This window comes from Phoenix dactylifera, chromosome 6 (genome assembly GCF_009389715.1).
Source record: "Phoenix dactylifera cultivar Barhee BC4 chromosome 6, palm_55x_up_171113_PBpolish2nd_filt_p, whole genome shotgun sequence".
NCBI lineage: Eukaryota > Viridiplantae > Streptophyta > Magnoliopsida > Arecales > Arecaceae > Phoenix > Phoenix dactylifera.
Genome location: NC_052397.1, coordinates 9633278 through 9648160, shown reverse-complemented (window position 1 = coordinate 9648160; position 14883 = coordinate 9633278). Strand labels below are relative to the sequence as shown.

Genomic DNA, 14883 nt, shown 5'->3' with positions numbered 1-14883 from the left:
TTTAGAACCCAATGATGTTGAAGAAACCATTGTTCTCAATCATGCGTTCCAACAAGATGAAACTAATGACGTTGAACCAATTTCCATTGAAGAGCCAACCACAATGGATTTGCGCAGATATAATATTGATGCTGAAATTATTCAAGAGGAGGTCATTTTGCAGTGCCGTGGGCGAGATCAAGCCGGAGGGAGTGTCGATGAAGTAATGGAGGAGCCTAGCGATGAAGAAGAAGACATTCATAGTGACAGTGCTACATATCTAGATTTTGAGCCATGATATATTTCTCTAATGATCTATCTATAGCAAAGTTGAACATTTTTATCTTACATGCTTCTGTTTTTTATGTTAATGAAAATCATCCATTTTTATCTTACATGCTTCTATTTTTTATGGAGAGTGTGATGTACTTTTTACTCCATATTTCTTTATGGCTGAATGTAATGTATCTGTTTGGTTTTTTATTGTGAAAGATGCACAAAGTAGGTAAAAAATTTGTGAAGCCTCGGTGCTTGTCCCAGAAGCTGACGGGATACGAAAGGCAAAGGCAAAAAAGGATTGAAATGAACTCAATGAGATTAGAGGCTCTTGGCATACCGGGCATGTCCAAGGCATTGTTTGGTTCAAATCAGAATGGTCATAAAGGACTGAACAAGATTAGCAATGGTGATGATGATGAAGAGTATCTGCCATCTGATAATGAAGGACTGAATTCTTCTAGAGATGCTGAACTTGTGCCCGTGATGGCTGCCCACCTACTCTGCTCACCACCTTTTCTACCCAGCAAACCCACGAGCTTTCAAGTCCACCTATTATTGCCAACAGCGTGAGTGAGAAAACTCATCTTTCTGAATCTTGTTATTGCTAAGATACTCTTGGTAAAATGATGGCATTTCAGTGGTTTTGTATTTTTTTTGCGTTCTCTTTGTCTATCACTAGCAGGTTTGTCTTATGGCCTAAAGTATTTAAGTATTTTAGCAGGTTCATCATCAAAGCGCGTGCGGGGTAAGACAGTTGGGAAAGGAATTGATAAACTCATTGCCCAGAATGGCGGAGAAAAGCTCTCTGTTCCAGTACTTGATGAGTGGAATGCTTTATGTGGTATTAATGCCCCAAAGGTAACCAATCTGTTGGGGGTGTATATTAGGAGAATGTGTCCAATTAAGGGCATACCGACGTGGCGGCATGTAGACGAGGCTACTCAGGCCCTGTTTGGGGGAGCTTTTGGAGGGCCAGAAAGCACTTTCTGGCCCTCCAAAAGTACTTTTAGATGAAAAACTGTGTTTGGTAAATTTTTCAAAAAGCTGTTTCAGCTTTTGCGGGAAGCTGAAAACAGCTTTTGGGAGGAAGCTCCAATTTGGAGCTTTTGGGAGGAAGACGTTTCAGCTTTTTCGGAAAGCTGTATTTTTGACAAAAATGCTCATATTAAAATAACATAATTATATAGTTTGTCCCTTTATAAATCTAAAAATCTGCTGGAGCCAAGAACCCTAGCCGTCAGACTCCCTTCTATAAGAAAAGGTATTTTTCTTTTCAATTTTTGTATGCATCTCTTGAACCACATTTTAGAAAAAAAAATTTAATCCTTCTCCATACCTTCCAAAATCAATCTATTTTTTTTTTTTTATCATCAACCTCGCAGCCTACGCTGAGGTCTTTCTCGAGCGTGGACCACGAAGAAGAGCCCCTGAACCGCGGAAAATTATTTTATGTGAAATTATGAAAAATTATTTTATACTAATAATTATAATATTTTATACCTTTATTTTTGTATTATACTATAAATATAATATCATATTATATTATATCATAATACATTAATATGTTATGTTAAATAATTTAATATTATATTATGGAAAATTAATTTATACTAATAATTATAATATTTTATACCTTTATTTTTGTATTATACTATAAATATAATATCATATTATATTATATCATAATACATTGATATGTTATGTTAAATAATTTAATATTATGTTATATTATGAAAAATTAATTTACACTAATAATTATAATATTTTATACCTTTATTATTGTATTATACTATAAATATTATATTATATTACATTACATTATAATACATTAATATGTTATTTTAAATAATTTAATATTATGTTATATTATGAAAAATTAATTTATAATAATAATTATAATATTTTATACCTTTATTATTGTATTATACTATAAATATTATATTATATTACATTATATTATAATACATTAATATGTTATTTTAAATAATTTAATATTATGTTATATTATGAGAAATTAATTTATACTAATAATTATAATATTTTATACTTTTATTATTGTATTATACTATAAATATAATATATATTATATTATATCATAATACATTAATATGTTATGTTAAATAATTTAATATTATGTTATATTACCAAATATTAATTTACTCTAATAATTATATTACTATTATGCTATATTAACATAATATTATTTTATATTACAATAATATTATACTATATCGTATATTTATGTATTAATTTATGTCATATTTTATTATGTTCTGTTGTATAATACTATGCAATATCCTTTATAGTAATTTTGTCATACAAAAGTACTTTCTCAGTTTATTTACCAAACACTAAACAAAGTATCACAGCACTTTACGAATGTAGTTACCAAACAGCAAACAGCTTTTTATAACAGCTCTACTTCCAACAGCTCTACTTCCAACAGCTCTACTGCCAACAGCTCCCCCAAACAGGGCCTCAATCTGCTATCATACAATCTGTCCTTGTAATTATTTATTGCACAATATTTTTTTAAGTACTTGTAATAGTTGCATTGATCATACTACATAATGATTTTACTTATGTTTTTAGGACAAGTTCAAAATCTTGGATGATTATCATGGCAATCTAGTAGCTCAGCAAGCTGTTCACAGAAAATGCTACAATATTCCAAAAATGGGAGGCACAATATGAAATTGCATTACAAGCATCAAGAACGTCTTACATGTGGACCTTTATAGTCATCCATACGAACATGTGACTCAAGAGGATTGGCGCCACTTAATTGATGATGTGTGGAAAAGCAAAGAACACAAGGCAACTTACATATTTAGTGCTTCAGAGTTTATAAGTAAAATATTTGATCATAATGTTTTCTTTAGATTTTTAATTTATATTTTTTTGAAGGTGAGATCAAAAGCTGGCAAAAAGAATAGGAAAAAGCTTGAGTACAATCATTGTTCAGGATCTCGGTCATTTGTTGCAACAATGACTATACAGATAATATTGTTCACCCTTATAGTCTTCCAGTAGATTTTTTATTCTAGTTTGCTACAAGTATATTTTTGGAATTCTTTTATGCAAGTAGATCTGACAGTTATTCTAGTTTTCTTATTATGTAGTGGCTATATGCTAATCTAAATTACACTTTGCAGCCGGAGTTTAATGGTTATGAAAATCTTGAATTTCCAGAATTCTATAAGAAAACTCATACCAAGAAGAACAAAGAGTGGATTGATCCTATTTGCGTCGTGAAACATGTAGGTATCTAAAATCTCAATAATCATTTAAATCAGTTTCTGCTTTTGCAAGGTTATATACATTTAATTCTGTTGTTACCTTTGTATTGACAGTCAAAGATGTTGAGCTTGCGAGAAGAATCTTCCCAATCCGATGTGCAATTAACATCAGAGGAGATGTCTAAGCAAGCACTTGGAAAAAGGAAAAGATACATTCTTGGATTTGGGGATGGGCCGAAGCCCTCTTCATCTTCTTCCACACCTAGTCGTGTGTCACAAGACCACGTTGGGGAGTTGCAGAAACTTAAAGCTAAGATGGAGGAGATGAAGATGGAGCGTGAGGAGCTGCGGAGGCAATTGGAGCAGGGGAGGAGAGAGCGTGAGGAGGAAAAGAAAAAGCGAGAGGAAGAACAGAAGCAAATTGCACATCTTACAAGTTTGGTGACATAGTTCTTAAAGGGAAAGACTCAAACGCACAAGTCATCTATCCATCATGATGGGGCCATGTATTCAACTGATGGTACAAATACTCGTTGGTATGTATTTTCATTTATATTACGTAGGTTATTTAGAAATTTGGACCAAATTAAGCGAAATGTCATTGTGAACTTATACTTGAATTTTAGTTTATTATTTTTCACATGTGGTTATTGATTGTGTATTCTTTTTTGCTTTCTCAGATACATGGTGGAGTTATGAGCATGTGAAATCTAGTTTCTAGTACATAGATAGCTTTTGTTCAGATGATCATGGTGGAGTTGTCTACAAGCAGAATCCAGTTTTTGGTATAAGAATATTTTTGTCTACATGATGGTTGTTTGGATGAATAGCAAGATCAGATATTTTGGAATTTTTAATTTACATTTTGATGTGTTTGGTGATAATTATCACCTTAACATATGGTATGGATGAAATATTTTGATGTATGGTTAATAGGTATGCTTGACTTTAGACTTATAGATGATGATATTTATAATGAATGATTATGGATTCTCCAACATTGTGTATATTTCTATTTGGATGAGCAAATGTATTGTACAATATGGAAATTGGATAGGCTGTGTTGGTTGTACAGAATTTGGAACGAGCCCAAAAATAAATATTAAGCTTATAATTTGAATTGTTAATTAAATATAGGTTAATACTTTCTGCCACAAAAAAATGTTTGTTGCCAATGCATTCCAATACATTCTGCGACCAAACTATTGGTGGGGAAGATAGATATTTAGTGACCATTTTTTTGGTAGCGGAAGACAAACCTTCCACGACCAACTATTTGGCAGGCGTTGAAATTAGCGACAACAGATTTGGTCGTTGATAATTTTCTTCGGCAACCAAATGTTGGTCGTTGTTGGTGTACCTTAGGTGACCACACAATATTGGTCGCCAAAACCTTTCAGTGACTAGGGTTCGGCGACGAAGGGTATGCTAGTCGCGAAAAGGTTTCGACGACCAAATATGGCTATTCGGCGACTAGAATCTTAGTCGTTGAATATGTATTTTCTTGTAGTGGATACCTCCACGCTAGGGCACCGCTCACATGCTGAGGTACTCGTACCCCTCTCCTCACCAGTATACCCTTGGTCAGCAGGCATCCCCATGTCACCTCCAGATAAATAGGGCGACACAGAGGTGGATGTACATCCTCCAAATCCAACCTCCATCAATCCGTCGAGTCATCCTCACTCTGATCAGGTCCTGTAGGTCTCGGGCACCAATCTTCGTTCTCCCAATCATACTCCAAATCCTCCTATCTGTGGTCTTCTCAGTGGGTATCGGAAGAGCCAAGACCCTCTTTGCCAATTGCTCCTCGAAAGCACGACGAACGGCCCCATTGTATATTCTCTCCCCAAGGACAATAAAATTATAGAGTCTGCATCCTTCCAGGCTTGCAAACAACTATCCTTCAAGAAAAGCTTGCATGCAAAGAATGGAATCGAGGGGGAGAGGGAGGCTAGAAGGCACGTGGGAGGAAAGATAGCTCACTTATCTATTTTTAAATTTTAGAGAAAAAATAAATTATCAAAAATTGCTATAGTACTTTTCTTTTGATTATATATTTATAAAAATTAGGAGATATTTTGTCCATCCAATAGGATAGAGTATTTAAGGTTTTTTATTGTTAACATATTACCAGTAGGCTAGCTACACGTTACCAACCATCCATTTTTTTTATTCTCTAAAAATAAAGAATATTTTATTATTTTCTGTACTACTCTTTCCCTTGTAGTTACCATCCATGATGGGTGGCTTGACATGTCCGGCGCCTCCGCCACTTGCCTTTGAGATACTACACCACCTCTCTCATTGCCGGTCATCTCGTTGCTGCCATATGGGAGAACCATAGCCCCACTTTGATTGCCACCACCACCTCCTCCAACTCATACACTACATGAAAAGTGGGTATTGTCGACGCTACGTAAAGGCGTCGGTAACTTGGGCTCTGGCGCCAAAATTTGCCGACGTTTCTAAGTAGCATCGAAGAAAGGAGTGAGCAGATGACGCTTAAAAGTGTCATCGGACTCCTGCCCCTTAGACGACGCTTTTCGCATCGTAGTAGTTGACGCTCAAAAGCATCGTCGGACTCCTGCCTGCTTAGCCGATGCATTTCTACATCATTGGACGCCGAAAGCCGTACACCAGCCTAAGACGATGTTTATAAGTATCGTCGGAAGCCTGAACCTAAGACGACGCTTATAAGCATCATCGGAATCCTACTTACTAAAGTCCCACTTAACTCTAACTTTTTCGCCTGAAAAGCCATCTAAGATGGCGCTTGTAAGTGCCGTCAGACGCCTAACCACTCTCTTTTAAGCGTAGTGGGACACTTGGACCAGACGACGCTTAAAAACGTCGTCAGAATCTATCGTCCACACCTTCCACCCAACTACCCCTATAAAAGGCCAAGGCGATGGAACCCTAACCGCAGTCAGAGAGAGAGAGAGAGGAGAAAGGGGCGTTCGAGATGCTACTGGTGGGCCGAAGCTAAGGTTCCTCGCGTAGGCGGTAGCGCCGAAGCGACTCCTCGCGCGGACCAAGACGTCTACATGCGAATGATGATGTCGTTCGCCTCCTCCAAAGCGACTGCCGCCAGGTACACCAAGTACGACGGTGACCCGGCGGCCGCAACTCAAGGAGTACGGCAAGAAGATGATCGTCGAGATCTACAAGTCGTTGGTCGCGCAGGGATCATTGATCTCTACCGCCGCCGCCGGAGGGGATGCCGAGCGGACGGGCCAGATCGTAGTTCGGCGGTAGGTAGAGGTTCTTCTGTGTTTCTTTTTTTGTTTTTTTTTTGTTACTTCACAAGAAAGGTATTTTAGGAATACATGTAAGTATAAATATTTTGTGGATGTATGGAGTCGAGGTGTTTTTGATAAAGTATCGTGGGAGAATCGCGAGCTCCATGTTTTCGGAAATGGACTTTGATCTAACTCATATGTCATGCTAGTAATTCTCTTCACAGCAATGAAGGGAAAATGGAAAAAGAGATTTGGAGTTGAGGAGCGGACTAAAGAAGGCAAAACGGACTGAAGAAGAGATTAGAAATTCCGAAACCCTTTTTGTAATTTGTAATTTGTAATTTGTTATAGAGCGGGCTAAAGAACACGGAGGTTGGAATTCAGGTTGGGGTTGGGGTTAGGGGATTACTCTTTATAATTTATGGAGTTATTTCTATTGTAAAAGATAATTTGACAGAAGGAAAACAAACATCATTCTTCTTCTTGTGTTATTCCTTTTTTAATTTTGTTTCTTTTTTTTAATTTGCTTTGTTATCTATCTTGTGCTATTAGAAGAAGAATCAGAAAGAAGGAACCAGTAATGGAGAATGTATGTTAATCTCTCTCTCCAGATGAATCCAGAGTTTTTTTTTGGCCCAAAAAAATTAATTAGGTTTTTTAATTTTTTTTTGAAATATAACTCTAAGATGCTTTAAAGCGTTGTTAGAATAAGTATTGCCAACACTTTAAAGCGTCGGCAAAGCTCCTGTTATTGCCCATACTTTTGAAAAGCATAAGCAAAAAAAATTTCACTCTCCGAATGCCGACGCTTTTGCGACGCTTTAGAAAACGTCAGCGCCAAAATTACTGACACTTATAAGCATTGGTATAGGCTTTAAAAAGCATAGAAAAATGTTAGTTTTTTTGTAGTGATAGAAGCCTTCTAGCTACAGGTCCAGCATGTTGGCCTACCGCCTAGAGCTCGACCGCTCCCACATCCAGTCCATCAGCATGAGCTACTTTGGTGATGCCTTAGGCCGCATGGGGCAACAGTTACAAACCTCCTTTAGGACGAGGGTGTCGAAGGCGAACACGTGGTAGCTAGTGGTTGCCTGCCCCTCTGAGGGAGCTCGAGAGGTGGAGGGGGGGAGGTGCCATCGAAGGTGAGACAGCTATACGCAGTGAGGAGGGCGGAGGTGCATTCATTCTTTAAACTTCATAGTTGTACATACTTGTCATAGAACACTATATTTACACTTTAAAATGGTTGTTTTTTTTCTGCACATAATTGTAAAATTTTTGAGAACCAATTTACCCTCCCTCTTAGGTTGTATCACTGGGCAACATTTCTCATCGTGGATATGTTCATTCTTAACTCGACAGTTCTAGAATCTTTATGGCGGCACGAGCCCTGGTAAGGTGGCTCTCCAACTCTTCGTCGAGGTGGCCTTCTTCTGCTCTAATACAGCCCTTTGGGAGGTCGTGTTATCAAACTTCTTCTGAAAAACATTAGAGATTGATGGGTATAGGCCAAACCACTGAGTTTCTCTTTGAGATCGGTCAAGTTAGTGAGACAACCAATGGAAAGAACAGAGTATAGAAGGGTACCGATCGCCGATAGAGCTTTGGTTAACCTTGAGGAACTGATGAGATTGGCAAGAGAAATCCAGCAAGGTTTTAGAGAGTCCGACGAGCTCTGTGGCCCTTGACAAAGAGCTTTCGTGAAGGTCGATCGCCTGACGAAGGTGATTTCAAAGAAGCTATGAGCTTCGCTTTCACATTAGTGATCAAATTGAGGGAGGATTGACTTGTTTTTCCTATAGCTTGCAACCAAAAGTGGTGCGAGAATACAATGGAATCAAGAAGACTTATGAAGAGGCTCTTCGAGTGACCTGGGTTGGCCCATAGATCCTTAATTGAAAGAGCCACTTCTTCAGTTGGAGGAACCTCTTCATCCTTGGGAGGTATTGGTGATGCATGCATGCCTTCATACTTTGAAGGTGCTGCCTAGTACTAGAGGCTGGAGAAACGCATTGAGCTAAAGCATTCTTCCTTTTTGGGTGGAAGGTTTAGCTTCAGTCTCAGATAGTCGAACTAGATGACTTCAACAGCACCTATCAAATGAAACACAGCATAGACTCACCCTTGTAATCAAGATCCATAAACACTGCTCTCTAGTAAACCCACCATTCCACATCCAAACAATAACATCCAGTCAAGGTAACTTTACTGCCCATAATGAACAAGAACAGAGCTATCAAGTTGGCTATACCGAATTTGGTGAGTGGTCCAGGAGACTGATGCCTAGCCAACCACTCATAAAATTGCCTACGACAGGCTGACCGATCTAAATGTCAACCTAGCAATCTCCTAGTCACATTACCAGGCCTAAGCCTGAACGTTGCCTTGAAGTCATCCAACAATCCATGTTCACCCATTCACCTTTGAGATTTATTAATAGCCCAAGTTCCTAGTATACTTAATACTATAAAATTTCTCATAATAGTGTTGCAGAGTTCTTGAAGAATATCTTTATTCGAAAGGAAAGCGGACGTTGCATCACTTGCACGCTAGGCAGAGGAATCATTTTCACCTTCGAAGTCTACATAATCAATCTGAGCCAGGATAGCTATCGCCCTTTCAAATCGGATCTGCAGTTGATGGACCTCCCACAAGGATAAACTTGAAACTGGAGCATAAAAAGTTTTCAACAATAACACTTGTTATTCCCAAAATAATCGCCAATAAACCCTGCATGAAGATCTTGGAGTGCTGTGAGCAACTTTAACAAGGCCCCTACAAACTCAGCCTCATCTAAAGACATGGGTCTTGGGAGAAAAGGAACCATAATGGTCTTGGAGAATGGAGGAGAGGAAAGAAGAAAGTGCTTGTTCGGTGAGCCAAACTCTTATAAAATTTTCTATAGTAATCAGAAAATGGAAGAAAAGGTCCTTCCAAGTGAGCTAATAGGAAGCCAATAGGATAAGAAGTGAAGGAACCAATTTAGGCAGGCTAAACCTCAAGGAAGCAAGCATACAGCTAGATCTGGAGGACCCATGAGGGCCCCAAAGCTCCATATCTCGAACAGAATTCTTTGAGGCATTGATATAGAGAACCTAAACTAACGGGGCAAGAGCAATTGGTCGATCCTTGGAGAGCACATTAGCCAATCTAAATGCGCCCTAACAATTTTTAGTAATTTGGAGTAAAAATGGTATTTGCAGACCCAAACCATATAGAAGGCAACAAATTCCTGTTTGGAAACAAGCCAGCAAGTTGGTTGAAGAAATTAATGTAAGTGGTATAGCTAGCCTTTCCCCCTAAGTTAAGGTCCAAATCATTGGTAGAACACCAACCACTACGTCGGTAGCAAGTACCTAACCAGTTGGCCTTAGGTCAAAGAGAAGCCCTAAATCAAAAAGGTTGGGGGTTAACTTGCCATGATTTAGATGGTGTGTTAGTCGACGTGGACCAAAAATAGAGGGCAGCGAGGAGCAACTGACTCTACTGAAGGAAATGTGGAGAAAGAGATGATATTGAGAAGCCCTTTTTTCACTCCTAGACTGGTTTCTCATAGGCCACAATACGTTCAAACCAGCAGTACCATCCTCTATACCAAAGTCTTAAAAGTTAAACCACTGATAAGAAAAGATTTCCCCGTAATGTAGGGGAAATATAGAAGAAAAAGGGGAAGACTAGATGACCAAAGGAATCGAGGATAAATACCTGCATATTGATTGATTCGAGAAGATCAGTGCTTGATAGCTGCTCTTTCCTTTCTCGACTTGCTTGGACATGGCTTGGGTGGAAGAAGATTCGAGGTTCATGATTTAGAAGAGGATAATTAAGAGAAGATTTGGGACAAGGGGCCCCACTTGATTACGGATTGTCTTGGGCTGTCGTGCGTGCCCCTGAGAGTGACTGATAGAGATGTAAGCACAGGGCAGAAGGTGATGATTTCCTATAGAGGAAGGGATGATTCAGCTCCACTAAGTATTCGAGAACAAAATCAGCCAAATACAATCTGGATTAAGAAGAGGTAACGTGTCCAACTCATCATCCTCCAAGCCATTGGCCAATGGGATACAGGGGATATTGTTTATATCACATCTTGATTATGCACCATATGGCACATTGAGAACCATTAGTGAAGGTGGTTGATGAGTAATATTGCCATGCCCCGACCCGAGATTGCGAGCTTGAAGTCATGGTAATCGCCACATACTCATGGAGAACTCTCTCCACAAGTATGTAAAACATCTCATCACGATATCAGAAAACAAGCAGAAAAATAAATAATCAATTAAATAAATTCAAATTTAAATAACTAAAATACAAATTTTAATGTCTCATAAAAGTTTAGAAACATCCAAGCTCTTACATTAGACTTTAATAAACCCTCATCTATAATATATAAAAAAAAAAATCAAACTTTGCTACTAATCACTCCCCCGAAGCATATTCTCCCCGCCATCTTAATTCTTTAGATATGTCAAAATCACAAGATATAGAATAATAAGTTAGACAGCCTAACAAGTAATGAACACTTTAACTAAATTAATCTAGCAATAAATTAAATAAGTATTTACAAAAAATAAGCATATGAAATTTATTAATTTAAAACCATATTCACCAAATTCAAATATGCAACATCATCAAAACATTATGGATGACAAATTCAATCTTTCTCAAAATTTAGATTTTATTTATAAATTTAACTTTTTTAAAAATATTAAGTTCAAGCTATCATTATATTTTTTCTATGGCAGTGTCATAATACCATACATCTTCTTATGGTGTACCACGCATCTTCTTGCAGTAAAGCCCTTTGGAACAATGTATCTACTTATAATATGCCATATATTTTCTTGCAGTATAAACCCTTTAGGACTAATCAAGCGCCAATGTATGGCGGGGTCCTTAATAAGGTTAGGCTGAGAGTTCAAAATTATGATGCAGTTCATATCTCAATTCACAAAAGTATAAAAAATCAAGTGATATCGAAATCAATCAAGCATAATCCGTAATAAGACTAATATTTCCAATTATGCATCGTCACAATATTTCAAAATAATGCATATTCATTAATAAGGTACCACTCGTCAAGTTTATGCATCATGAATAATATGATTCAAAAATTATTAGTATAATAATTTTATAATTGGCCGATAACTTTATAGAAAAAGGGTTATATTACTAATCTCACAGTTACACTAATAGATCCAAAAAAATTTGAAAAATTCCTCTCTTTTCAAAATCCTTAATTTATTGATTATATCACAGTATCCCAGTATTGGACATCTTTCTATCTAAACAATTCTACCTCTACAAGATCCAATCCGAGAATTAGAGAATCTATGGAAATTCAAGATAATGATGGAGAGTATAAGAAAATGGTGAAGGAAAGGCAAGGCTGGCTAAGCAGCAGTGCCCGACAATTCAAATTAGTCTGATTAAGATAATCCGACTGAATATAGATTAAGAATTAGTATAGGGTACAAATAGGTCAACAAAATTGATGATGCAGTCTTGTAGTATTCAACAAGGATTAAGATGATGTTGATATACTGCCCAAATAGTAGAGAAATGCAAGGACCCTCTACTAGGGTCAACTTAGATCTAAATCAAAGGGGCCCGAGACCCTCTATTGGTTCATAGATCAAGTAGAGAGAATGATAGAAAAGAAGAGATTTCTAAGAGGGTGAAACAGGGCTGATTATGCGGCATTGCCTAACGGCCTATCCAACCATGGCAGCTTCATTCGCTCAAGACCAGACTAAGATAGGTTCTATAGGGATCGAGGGCGACTACATCTAGTGGTGTTTGATAAGAACTAAGGTGGAGTATCGTATGACGTTCCATAATAAGGGTTAATTCAATCGAGCAACTTCATCTAATTAGCGTCACTTAGGACTCGACAGAGCCTAGGTGGTGCCAACATGCTGTCAAACTAACCAGATGATTCAAAGCCCCTTAACTGGGTCAACTCAGGCTCAAAACAAAAGGGCTCGGGAACCCCACCTTTGCATCGACTCAATGTTAGCCAGAGCAAGAGGAGAAGAGAGAGAGAAAGGGAGTAAATAGAGAAAAAACTTAGAGAGAGAAAGGAACCGGGAAAAGAGGTTTTTTTTTTTCTTCTTTTCGTTTTCCTTTCTTCTTCTTTTTTTTTATTTATAATTTCTTCTTCTTCTTCGTTTGTATGGAAAAAATATGGAAAGATGCCTGTGCCCCCGTTTCTAAAGCAAAGGAATAGGTGGAAAGGAGAGGATGATGGTCCGACAAGGCGCAGCGGCCAGCGGCACAACCGAAGGTCCGACAATGGTAAGGAAGTAAGGAACGGCCAGCGGTGATGGGCGTCCGGTGATGAAAAAAATAAAACAAAAATCACCAAAATAGGGGGCAGCAATGATTTATCATTGAATCATGCCTCAACCACTTGCCAGCGGTAGGATATTTAGCATCCCATCTCAAGGTACCATCCCAGAGCTCCATCGTCATGCGGTGATGACCACGGTGGCCGGAAAGAAGAAAAAAGGGGCCGATTATCAAATCTAAAACTAGGGAAAGCAAACAGAGTATCCCTTTCTGGACCAAATCCGGCAACGACCCGGCCTTTAAGCCACAATCTAAAGCCTGAAAATAACATGAAGAAGGATCAATGAGAGAAAGGGAGCATCTTTACCTTGATTCCGGTCATGTTAGGCTTGCAGTTTCTGACGGTGGCGGACTGCAATTGAGACGAAGAAGAGGGAAGACACAAGTGATCTTCACCCTTGATGCCGGAACTTCGGTGGTGGAGGTCGGAGGGAAGCTGGGGATGAGATTTATAGGACCGAGGGGCGGGAGTCCTGTGCTCCGGGTGCCAAACTCCTACACATAGTCGCGGATAAAGACGACTCCCATCGGGAGTCCGTCTCATCCTCCGGAACGAGAAGCATGCGTGCATAATTATTCTTTAACTTTTATTTTGGGACGGTTTCTTTGTGCCTGCGAGTCGGGTGGACCAGACTGAGCCCTGTATTAGCCCATTGGGCTGTCACCTTGCCCCCCTACAAAAAAATCATACCTGAAATTTCTCACCAAAGCTTTCAGAAACTTTAGGGTATTACTCTCATGATCTCATTTTCAAGTTTCTAAATATTCTACTTATCAATTTCGTCATTGGATCTTATCATAAGAATAAGGTCTAATACCTCAAGTTCGACCTTCTTGTTAATAATCTGAATCAGATATACTTCATCTTTTACAAACAAGAATCCACATCTTAATTTTAGATAAGAATACCAAGTTTCTTTGCTAAAGATGTCAATTGATCTTAATTTAATCAATCTATCACATGGTCATAAATGACTCCAATCTACTAACATTTGAGGATAGAATATTCTTCGAGATAAATGATCTCAATTTCTTTCAAATAGATAAAGAAGTATAAGCTTCAGATTTAGAAAAAAAGATATCCACACTAAACCATTCCAAATTTGAGATCAAGAACCAATGGTCCACTAACCCTAGACTCAAGACTCTAAAACTTTTCTTGGCACAACATAAGATAGGAAAACCCATTAGTGAAAATCGCAAGGCGACATCTAGATTAGCCAAAACTCAAAAATTTTGTTATTTCTTTGCCAATGAAATCCTCTATAAGAATTTCCCATTAGCATACCGATAAAGATATATTGTGGTCATAATTCAACAATAAAGATTCTCCAATAGTATGAAGAGTACAAGCACCTATAAGCACATTGATGTTAAATACCTTGCTCTTCGCAAGAGAATAAAATACAACATAGTGTCAGTGGAACATATTAGTACGAGGTTGATGATTGCTGATCCAGCGACTAAAGTACTCATTCCTAGGATTTTTAGGAATCATTTGGCTCATATAGGACTCATTACCTCATTTTATAAATGATATGTATTAGGCACTTTGTAATAAAATGATCACATTTAGTTTTATAATAAAGTTTAGTTTATTGCATTTTATGCTGATCAGCTATTTACCATGAGATAAAGAGATAAAGTTTGTCTATTCATGAAGTAAAATTTTGCATTAAGAACTTGATTATGAGGTGTCATCAGTGTTATAATATTTGGAATTGATAATGCATTTATCGCCATGGTTAACATTGATTAGTACTTTGTATCCTATACTTTACAGAGAAATT

At 37.7% G+C, this 14883-nt stretch overlaps 2 long non-coding RNA genes across 2 annotated transcripts; one reads left to right on the top strand and one right to left on the bottom strand.

Moving 5' to 3' along the window:
- Nucleotides 1–3081: 3081 nt before the first annotated feature.
- LOC120111043 lies at nucleotides 3082–4495 on the top strand. Its single transcript, XR_005512176.1, has 2 exons — nucleotides 3082–3518; nucleotides 3612–4495. It is a non-coding gene; the product is annotated as an uncharacterized LOC120111043 (long non-coding RNA).
- Nucleotides 4496–8005: 3510 nt separating this feature from the next.
- Nucleotides 8006–13676, bottom strand: LOC113463703. The gene is made up of 3 exons (XR_003388443.2): nucleotides 13401–13676; nucleotides 10445–11199; nucleotides 8006–9407 (listed from the first exon to the last, which is right to left on the bottom strand). It is a non-coding gene; the product is annotated as an uncharacterized LOC113463703 (long non-coding RNA).
- Nucleotides 13677–14883: the final 1207 nt, after the last annotated feature.